The sequence below is a fragment of the Serinus canaria genome, chromosome 1 (genome assembly GCF_022539315.1).
Source record: "Serinus canaria isolate serCan28SL12 chromosome 1, serCan2020, whole genome shotgun sequence".
Taxonomy (NCBI): domain Eukaryota; kingdom Metazoa; phylum Chordata; class Aves; order Passeriformes; family Fringillidae; genus Serinus; species Serinus canaria.
This window is the reverse complement of record NC_066313.1, coordinates 28,557,390-28,567,968: the sequence shown is the minus strand read 5'-3', so window position 1 is coordinate 28,567,968 and position 10,579 is coordinate 28,557,390.

Genomic DNA, 10,579 nt, shown 5'->3' with positions numbered 1-10,579 from the left:
CATCTGGGAAACACATGCTGCCAGCATGTTGCCACTTAACCAAGCATGTTTTCATGCCTGGAAAACAGGGTAACACAGAGTCAGCACACTCCAGTAAGGCTGCACTCCATAGCGGCCTTGTGTTTGCCCCTGTGCTGTAGCAGGAATGAGGCACCTCAAGAGCAATGAAGAAATTCATGGCTCAAAGGTAATCAGATTGTGTGGATGTAATGTTAAACTCATTGGAAAGGCAACATGGGGGGTGGAGGGGGGAGGGGTTGGGGGTGGTGGCCTTTGAAAATCTCAGGATGAAAAAAAGCTGGAAAGATTTTTTTAATGTCATTCTGGTATTCTTTTGGGAAAGTACCACCTAGTAGAAGGAAGGACTAAGTGTGTTCAGGGGCACAAGAAAATTGTTGAGGTACAAGAGAGGATCCAGAGATGACTGCATAATGCAAGCCTGTCTTCATCCATACTTTCAGTTTACCCATCTCTGTGCTATTTTGGCCCCTTTTTTTGTGATAGCTGGGCCACTGGTGTAGACAAATCACCCAAAGACAGTGCTAGCAAGGAGCGTTCAGTCTTTTCAGCTCTAGTAATAGAGGCTTCCTTGTGCAAACACACAGTCTCAGATCTCTGGCTGCTGCTGGAAGAGACCTTGGTGCTGCATTGCACTCTTCCTGCAAGACACCAAATGCACCAGAGGCAAACCACAGGCTCAGCAGGAATTTTGTGTCCCCTTTGCTACAGAGACCACTGAGAGTTTTGTGTGGGGACTAGGTCATTCAGGGGATCTGGGTGAAAACCTTGACTGTCTGTTGCAAAGCTGGGCTTGTGTGCATAGCTGTATGATTAGAGTAATTCAGCTCTTGCCTTTAGTTTCCCTGCAGAAGAAAGGAATTTGCAGATGTGCAAGCTGTGATCAAGGCTGTTAGAAGGCCTGCCTATATGAGGCTGGGCATGTGGACACTGTGCCTTATCATAACACTACTGGCAAGAATCAAGTGGTGTCTGTGCAGCCAGAGTGCTCACACCCACAGCTCACACATCACACGTGTGCTCAGCATGGCTGTGCTCCAAAGCCTTCCTGGCAGCCCCCGGTTCAGAGAGACTGGGAGCAGGGCCAGTACAATTGCTGTGGCTCCCAAATCTTCCAGTCAGCTGGCCCTGCAGCTGCCAAGCACTTCCAGTCCTGCAGTGCTTTGCACTGTGCAGGGAGACTACAACCCCTTTCCCTTTTGTCCCTCTTTCACCTTCCTTCCCTTCCATGTCAGGCATGATAAGGAGATGAGGAACCACAGTCTGTGTTACGCCTCTGCAGTGTCCTTCATGTCAGGGCACTGCACAAGCAAAGGCACCCAGTACTCTGCACATCCAGGGTGTACCACAGCTTCCCAGGAGCTTTGCATTTCCATGGTCTCTATTTTTAGTGTCACTAATGTGTCCTGACCCTGCCTTCAGCAGGACAAAGCATGCTCTCTCAGCTCAGTTTAGTTAATAAAAAGGTTAAGTCCCAGTCAAGGAAAAAAACTGAAGCTGTATTTTCAAGAACCAACACTGTGCAGTAAAACTTTGCTAAAGCCTAATTTCTAGACAGCCCTGGTGTTTGTGCTTTGGCTGCTCTGTCCTCACATCCACAGTCAGTCAGGAAATGGTCTGTCCAGTCACAAGGAAAAACGTTTCTCTTCCTTTACTTCTACTTTTTTCCCCCATTTTTATTTTCTTATTTATTTCCTTTTTTTTTCCCCCCAATTACATTTGGAAAAAGAAATCAGACTTGCTCAAAGAAAAACATGGCTCTAAACAGTCTTTTTGGAAACCCCAAAACCTTACACTAACATGACACTTTCAGTTTTTCTTTGAGTGTGTGACCAGAGCATGACAGCACACACCATTACCGATGAACAGTGTGAATATCACCTTTGAGTCAGAATGAGAAAAAGGAGGAGCATAAAGGTGGTGGGCTGCTCCACAAAAGCTTTGTATCTTTCACTAAATAAAGAAATATACTGGCAAGTATTTCTCTCAACATTTCTGTATGGATAAGTTTTTCTGAGGTGCACAAGCCCCTGCAGGGTTTCAGCAGTGGTGGTGTCTGCCCACACTGGGCTTTGCTGACATTGGCTTTGGCCAGTTCTGTTGGGATGTCATCTTGCACTACCTACCACGGGTAGGAAGATCCCTTTGCTTTGTGCTTATGGCCAGGCTGCTTCAGGCTTGCCACTGGGAGACCTTCGGTCCAGCTGAGCCAGCTGCATCTTGCATGCCCATCAGTTTTACCTGCCTGTGGCACTTAAAAGGTCCTGTGCATTTTATCAGTTTCCACAGAGCCCTTTATGCAGGTTGCTCGAGTGGCAGCTGACAATAAATTCCAATGGCTGATACTGTGTGTAAAATGCATGTTTTGGTCGTGTTTCTCTTTGGGTTCATGTGAAAAATCTCATTCTGCTGACAATTCTGTGTACTGTTTTCTGTTTTTCAGGATGTGAGTAACTTTCTGAAAATGTTGATTGCTCACATCCTGTGGGGCAGTTGCGATCTGGTCTACATGGATCTAAAACACAGACTTAAATATGCCACTTTCATAACCCTATGAAAAAAATAAAATAAACCTATGGTGTGCTTAGTTGAAATTTTCCCTTTATCTCTCACCACACCCAGCTCCCTCATTGTGGTGGTTGTTACAACTTGACAGTGCTGAATTTACCAAATCAAGTGCAATCTCCGTGCCAGTATGATTCAGCTACATGGCTGAAAAACTGCCGTGATGCAGCTGGAGATTGCAGTAGGACAGGTCCCTACTAAAAAAACCACCCCACAGTTAATAAGTACACGTGGGTGTAGAAACTCGGTAAGAAATATCGGGGCAACATTTGTCCTTCCTGCTCTCCTCCAGCAGTGACTGTCAGCCCGAGTGCAGCTCTGCACTTTTATTTGAGAGTGTGAAGATCTCACTCGGGTGGGTGTGAACTTTGCTCACCGACTTCCCTCGGGCCGTCCCTTTGCTAATGAAAATATCCAGGTGCGAGGAAGGGCAGTGCTTAGCCCAAGATCACCCAGGGGGTCAGCAGGAGAGTGGGATGCGAGCTGCTCCAAGAGCCTGCTCTGCCCAGGAGGTGGCACTGCCAGCTTTGCTGCCTGGACCTGGCGCTTCTTGCGCAAACACAGCCCGGCTGTAAGTTCCTGTTCGAACCCCGCCTGCCAAGCACCACCCCGTGATAAAACCTAAGTCATCTACCCTGCTCTATTTGCTCAGCTTTCACCCTGATTGTCCCTTCTTCCAGCGAGATTGCTCAGGTCAAAAGCCCAGACAAGACATTGCACACTGGCACAATTTCTTGCTGCACCCAAAACGCCCAGCCACCTTTCCTCTCCTTTTCTCGCCATCCCCCTCCCTTTCCTGTCTTTCCCTACCTCTCAGCTCTGACCTGTCAGAAGTGAGTAGATGCTCCAAACATGTGCTGTGTTTTGCAGTATTGCTGTCTCTTTTTAACTTGCATATCCAAAAGTTTTGCAAGTGCACTGGTGTTTTCCCAGCCTTCTCATCAATGGCTATCAAGCTCTGCTTTATCCACAGGACAGAGAGGCCCAGAGCACACCAAGTCCTGTTTCTAGTTGCTGAAAGAAGATTAGCCTTCAGCATGCCACTTATTCCAAAGCTGTCAGCATTTTTTGCTCATTTCCACCACCTCAGTGTGCTTGGCAGCCATCTCTGTACCCACAGAACACTCTTGGATGGACATGAAAGAATTCTTTTGGAGGGAGCATGGTGACAAAAAGACAAAGGCTGCTGGGTTACAGCAAGTGCTGAGCTGCACATTCTTGGTGGATATAGGCTAGAGTTTATTTACCTCCTCTGCCTCATGGCTGCCTGTTCCCAGCCCACCTTGCAGTCATAATGCCATGACTACGAAGTGGGGTCTCACACCAAGACCCCTAAATAGCTAAAACTACCTGATGGCCGCTCCACCTCACTTCAAACAGCTCCACTCATAGCCACACCACTTTCACGGAGTCTCCTAGAAAATGTCTTTTCAATCACCATTGCTTTCAGAGATCTGACCACTCTTCTCTGAATACTTCTCCTTATCACACACAGCTCCCTCCTGTCTCCTGCTGTAGCTGCCAGACACACTGCCAGAAAGTTTCTCAATGCTCTGGGTATATGATAATCCTTCTGGCTACCTTACTACAGGGACCATTGCCTCACAGCTCCGGGACTCCACTCCAGAGTCACTCACTGTCTCTGCCACGTCTCCTGCTGTGTTCATTCCTCAGTGCTTCACTCCATTCCATCCTTCCTTGGCTTCTTCTTACTCAGGTCCCTAAACAGCATCTTCAGTATCAAATCAACCTTGCCCCTATCCACCAGTGCCATGCTGACTGCTCTGGGATGGCAGAAAGTGCTCATTGGGCTTTGGGAGTGCAAAGGCCTTCTGCATGGACAGCCTCCCTTGTGCTCACATTCATGTAACACCAGAGAAGGAAGGGAGGCAGCTATTTGTGTGCCAGAAATCCAGAGTTCCAGTTGTGCCATCAGTCACTCCTCCACTGATTTACAGCATCAGAGCATTGTAAAAAGACACTGGCACAGCACAGCTGTTTGCCCTAGCAAACACTGTGCAAGACAGCATCTTCAAACAAATTATTTTTTGCAGGTCTGGTAATTTTGTGGTAATTTTGAATGAAACTCATCCTAACTAAGGAAGGAGCTTCACAATGAATTCAAGTACAAAAAGCATACATACAAGAGCTGGGAAAAAAAGTCTATGGAGGAGGATGGAAGCATTGATTGGGTACAGAATGACAAAATCAGAAAGGCCTTAGAGCCCAGCTAGAGGAGAAACTTACACGCAATAGAACGGGTGACAAAGCGATTGTGCAACTATCCCAGAAACCAGTCCAGAGAAAATACAGGTCTGCTGAGGAATGGGGGGACAAAGTAGAGACCAATGGCTCAGCCTTAGGTGAGGCTGAAGTACTCAAAGCCTTCCTTGTCTGTAGAAACAAAACAAAGCCTGCTCCCAGATTTCCAAACAGATCATAATGGTTTGTAAAACTGAGGGACAGCAAGGAGAGGGGCAGCACCAGGCTTGATACTGTTTAGGGAGGTTGAATATATTACAGTGCATGAGACTGAATAGAATACACTTCAAGGGTGCTAGGACATTTCTGAAGCTGCTGAAAAAATTGCCTGATGTGATTGTGAGACCAGAGTCTTTCATCTGTCGTCCCTGGCAGCTGGAAAAAATGCTAATGTTGCACACAGCTGTGCAGACCAACCAGGATGAGTCAGTGAACCCCAGACCAGCCATCCTTATCTCAGGCTGTGTCCTCTTGTCACCCAGTGCCATATGAACCAAGGCCAAGGATGTGGTCAGGAAAGGGTGGTGCTAGTTTACCAAGGGCAAACTGACTGCCTTTTGAAATGAAAGGACTGGCTCTATGGATTAGGGGAGAGTGGCTGATGTGATGCACTTTGACAGGACTGTAGGCACAGCATCCTGCTTTGGAAGGAGGGGGAGGAATGGCAGCAAACAACTACTCAGCACACTGGGAACTGGGAAGATGCAAATATCCCAGTGATTGTGAATGATGCCATCAGCAGCTCCTCTAAACTCCAGGCTGGGGTCCTGTGACATTGCCCAAAGACTGCCCTGAGCAACCTCTCATGCTCTTCACACCCTGACACATGGTAGAACACATCAGAAAGAGTAAATATTCCACCTACACAGACTGGTTGTGCAACAAAATATTCTGTTGTACTGAGCTTTGCTCTGGAGACAGAGAAAAAGCTTGCTCATAATTAATTGACCAAATTTTAGCATATTTTCCCAACCTTTTAGTGAGCAATATCTGGAAACAAAAGAAGCATCCCCCATCTATTACCACCACATACTTTTGATGTTCTGCTGATGTTCTACATCCACTGAATGTTGCTTTACTCAAGCATGTAATTTGTAGAGATACATTTGCCCATGGAATATTTGGCATCTTCAAGAGGCCAGAGGAGATGTCAATGAAAATTTATAACCAGGGATACAGAGTGAGGAAGAAACTCTTCACACTAGTTTCAGCTTATGCATAATGGTTATCAGCTGTTCCTTACAAACTATCCAACTATCTAGGCAGAAGCTGCTCTGGCCATGCTGGGACAGCCAAGAGGATGCTTCAGTGCTGAGGGCAGGAGCTAAGAGAGCAGGCCATACAGGTCGCCTGCATTTTTCTGTGCACTGGGGCGTGGAACTGGCTGGAGCGATACTGGGAGAGCTGGGTCAGACACTGTGAGGTAGGATGGCAAAGTGCAGCATTCCAAAATCTGCAGGTAAATATGGATCTGGAGTGGCTGGAGATGAGACCCCACAGTAGCTACTCACCCATTTTCTGCCCCATGTGACAGGGTGCTTCAGAGAACACGGCATTGGCGTTCCCTTACTGCAAAGAGGTGCCACATTCCGATTTCTGTCCCAGTCTACTGGGAACGAGGAGTTGGCATTACAGGCACAGACAGGAACGAGGGAAAGGAGGAAGCTTATGGCTACCAGTTCTCAGGTGATCAAACTAGAATGGGAAATCCCAGGACTATTTTGGAGGAACAGTTGATTTTAATAGGCAAATAGAGAGAAGGAGATGGGGTAGAGTCATGAGAAACTCTTCTCCAATTTTGACACCTCCTCACAATTCACTCATAAAAACCCCTAGTAAACTTCCCTCACAGAGACACTGCTTCTCTTCACAGGAAGCACAGGCCTAGCTGCTTAGCACTCTTGTTCAGTCCCTCATCACCACTCAGACTCCAGAGTTCTGTAAGAAAGGCAATAAAAACTGTTCTGAGGGTTTAATATCTGTCCATCAAGGTTTTAATATGAATCAAGGGGGCAGACGTGGGGGACATAATTTCAGATGATGTTGTTGTTTTAAAAAATGGGAGTGATAGGAAGTCTGGCTTAATCACAGAAATATCTTCTATCCCAACTGCACTTTTAACAGTGTACTACCTTGAGCAAGCAATGGTATCTGTGCAACCCAAGTGTTCGCACCCACAAACCACACATCAGATAAGTTTTTATTTCATAAGAAAGACATGGACTCTAATATGAATCTTAGCTGGGGTTTGCAGTGTTGGTGGGAAGCCACTTCAAACATGGTTTTCATGGCTGTGCTCCAAAAACTTTCCCGGGAGCACCCAGTTCAGAGAGTCCAGGAACCGGAGCAGTGTGAACCCTTTGGATCCATCCAGATCTTCCAGTCCTGCAGTCCTTTTCATTGTATCAGTATCAGGAGATCATCCCTTTCCCTTGTGCTCTTCTTTCCTCACCTTGTCCTTCCAAGGCAGGCAAGAGAAGGAGATGATGAGCTATGCTTTGCCACAGCAGTCTCCCTCACCTCAGAGGTCTGCACCAGCAAAGGCACCCATGACTTCACATCGGGTGCCAGGTGAGTGCATTTGGGACCATTCCCGTGTCCCTTTTGGTCTCCAGTCCAGAGAGGGCTGCCAGGGAACTGAGGTGTGTCCAGCCTGCCCAGTTCAAGTTGCAGTGGCTGGTTCTGACGCCTAAGAGCTGTCAGCATTTCCAGGCATGAGTCCCATCCTTCCCTCCCTGCCAACCCTCTCTGCAGAATTCACTCCTTTAAGTCTTCCCATGAGCTTTAGATTTCCTCAGTCTCTATTTTTAAAGTGTCACTAATTTGTTTTGAACCTGCCTTCAGCAGAACAAAACCTGTTAATAAAAATTAAGTTGCAGTCAAGGGAAAAAACTGAAACTATCTTTTGAAGAGCCAACACTGTGCACTAAATCTTTGTTAAAGCTTAATTTCTAGCCAGACCTGGTGTTTGTTCCTTTGGCTGCTCTGTTCTCACACACACAGCCAGTCAGGAAGTAGACTTTCCACTCACAAGGAAAAATGTTTCTCTCCCGTAACTTCTATTTTTTTCCCTTTTTTTTGATTTTGCTTCATTTTCTTTTTTTGTGTGTGTGCTTGGAAACTCCAAAACCTTACACTAATACAACACTTTTAACTTTTTTGTGTATATGTGTGTGACCAGAGCATGACAGCACACACCATTACCTATGAACTACATATGATCAGTGTGAATGTACTCTTGCATCAGAATGAGAAAAAGGAGGAGCATAAATGTCGTGTGCTGCTGCTCCATCACTCCATAAAAATTTGGTCTCTGGTAAAAAATTCGGAAGCTGAAAAGTATTTCTCTCAACATTTCTGTATGGATAAGTTTTTCTGAGTTGCACAGGTCCCTGCAGGGTTTCAGCAGTGGTGGTGTCTGCCCACACTGGGCTTTGCTGACATTGGCTTTGGCCAGTTCTGTTGGGATGTCATCTTGCACTACCTACCACGGGTAGGAAGATCCCTTTGCTTTGTGCTTATGGCCAGGCTGCTTCAGGCTTGCCACTGGGAGACCTTCGGTCCAGCTGCATCTTGCATGCCCATCAGTTTTACCTGCCTGTGGCTCTCAAGAGGCATTTTTAGAGCCATCTTTCAAGCAGGCAGAACCCAAGAGGTGAGGTCGTACTGCAAAGAACACTGTGACTCTGACATAGCTGTTTGTTTCAGCTGCAAGGATACTTGTGGACACACAGTGGAGGTGACACCTCTATTTCTCTTTCCCTGAAGAACCAATGGCCTCTTGGTTGTGATTCACAAGCTTCTGGAGTCCTATCAGGCCTCATTTTATTTTGCATGCAGGTCAAGGGCCCATACTTTGGTTGTCTTCAGTCTTTCTCTTCCTCAATCTCACACCTGCTTCTTTTAAAGTTCATATTCCTCTCTTTTAGATCCTGTTCTACCTTTTCGTACTTATAAACATCTTATCTTCCTTCCAGATCTTGGGTATTTTTTTGGGTTTTTTTCTTTTCCCTCATTCTCCTGCTACATGGCTGCATCCATATCCCTCCACACCTTCACCACTGCTCCTAGCTTTCCTCCTCTCCTGGTTCTGCATCCTTATGCCTTCCTCAGTGGAAAATTATTCTGGTGGCTTTCCTCTAAACCTTGAGGACTCTTTAGGTCATACACTGGACTCAAAGCTGAGTTATTACCTTAAGACTTTCACTGTGGGTTTTGATCCATACCAGAGAGGAGAGCACTTTGCAAGAAATAGCAGAGCAAAGGGGAGAAAAAGCTAGTCCAGATCTCAAAGGAATTTAATGTAACAAGATAATATGCAGCCTGAGTGACAATGGCACTTGGTGACAGGAATATAAAGGAAGCAATAAATATCTGAGTTTGTTTGTGAGGGAGAATCAAATTTGTTAATGGAAGGCAATTTCGTTCATGATGGAGAAGACTGAAAAACAGGATGAAACAGAGACCAGAGATGGAAAAACAGGGTGCTGCTTGACCAGGTTGATCTAGTGATAGCTTAGTTTTAACATGGATGACCAGTTGCTAGTTCAGAACAGGATCTGCAGTGGTCCCACAATGCATGTCACAGTGACTGGTGAACCAGTATGACTGCCTTACACAAATCCATGTGACCTCTTGCTAAACAGAAAATGGTTGTGCAACATAAGCAGAAAACAGACATAGCAGGTCAGTCATGTGTCTATCAGGCCTGCTGAAGCTTATGGAAAAGGAAGAGACAGTTCTTGCAAACACTGTGTAATTTAGTGAGGTATAGCACTGAAACAAGATATATCACAGCAAGTGAATTGTTTTAAAAGTTACAGCCTGCCTCCACCAGAAATGGAATACATTCAAGTAACACCAATTAAGTTGTCGTAGCAATATATATTTTAGAAGACAAACCCATATTCTTTCCTTGTCTGGCAGCCTGAGTGCTGCCTTTTCCCAGCAGCATATTATGAAGACAACCGTCTCTTGTCTGGTAACTCACATTGTAAAGACAGAGCCAGGCTAAGTGACAGACCAGACCCCAGGTTTTCCAGCAAGTATCTCTCATGTCTTCAAAGAGTCCTTCTAAAAGTGAAGAAAATGTTAGAATTGTGTCCTTGGTCTGACCTGCAGGAAGTCTGGAAAAAAAAGCCAGAGACATAAATTTTCTGTGGAACAAAACATTCATTTGATTTGCCTGCTGGCAGGACCTTTCTCACAATGTGCACAGTGGGAGAAAAGGTTGTGGTGAGTCACTTCTTGATGCTGCTCCATTGTGGCCCATCACAATGACGTTGGCAGCGTGTCCACACCTTCTTTCCTCTCAAATGAAAGCAGTGATGGCTCAGTCCCCCACCAAACTGGCAAATGTTCCTTCTTGGAGTAACCCTCAAAGAAGGGGTTAGTGATTTGCTTGGAGGTAAGAATGCAGTCTCCTGCTTGTGCTCTCACCCAGATACCTTCCCCAGGAAGAAGCTAAGCTGCCCCACATCACCCCTGCTACTGAGGTATCTAAAATGTGTCCTCTTTTCAGAACAGAAAATCAAATTAAAAGATTTTTGCACTGAATATGCAGCAGGGAAATCTACCTCCAATAAAATGTTCTTTGCTGAAGGGTTTTTTCCCACATTTCTTCTCACAGAAATAAACTGCTGTTCTTGGCTGGTATGCAAAGACATTCATCAGAAATAACACAAGCACAAAGCAACAAATGTTGGCAGTGATGCTGTGACACTTTATTGTGCTC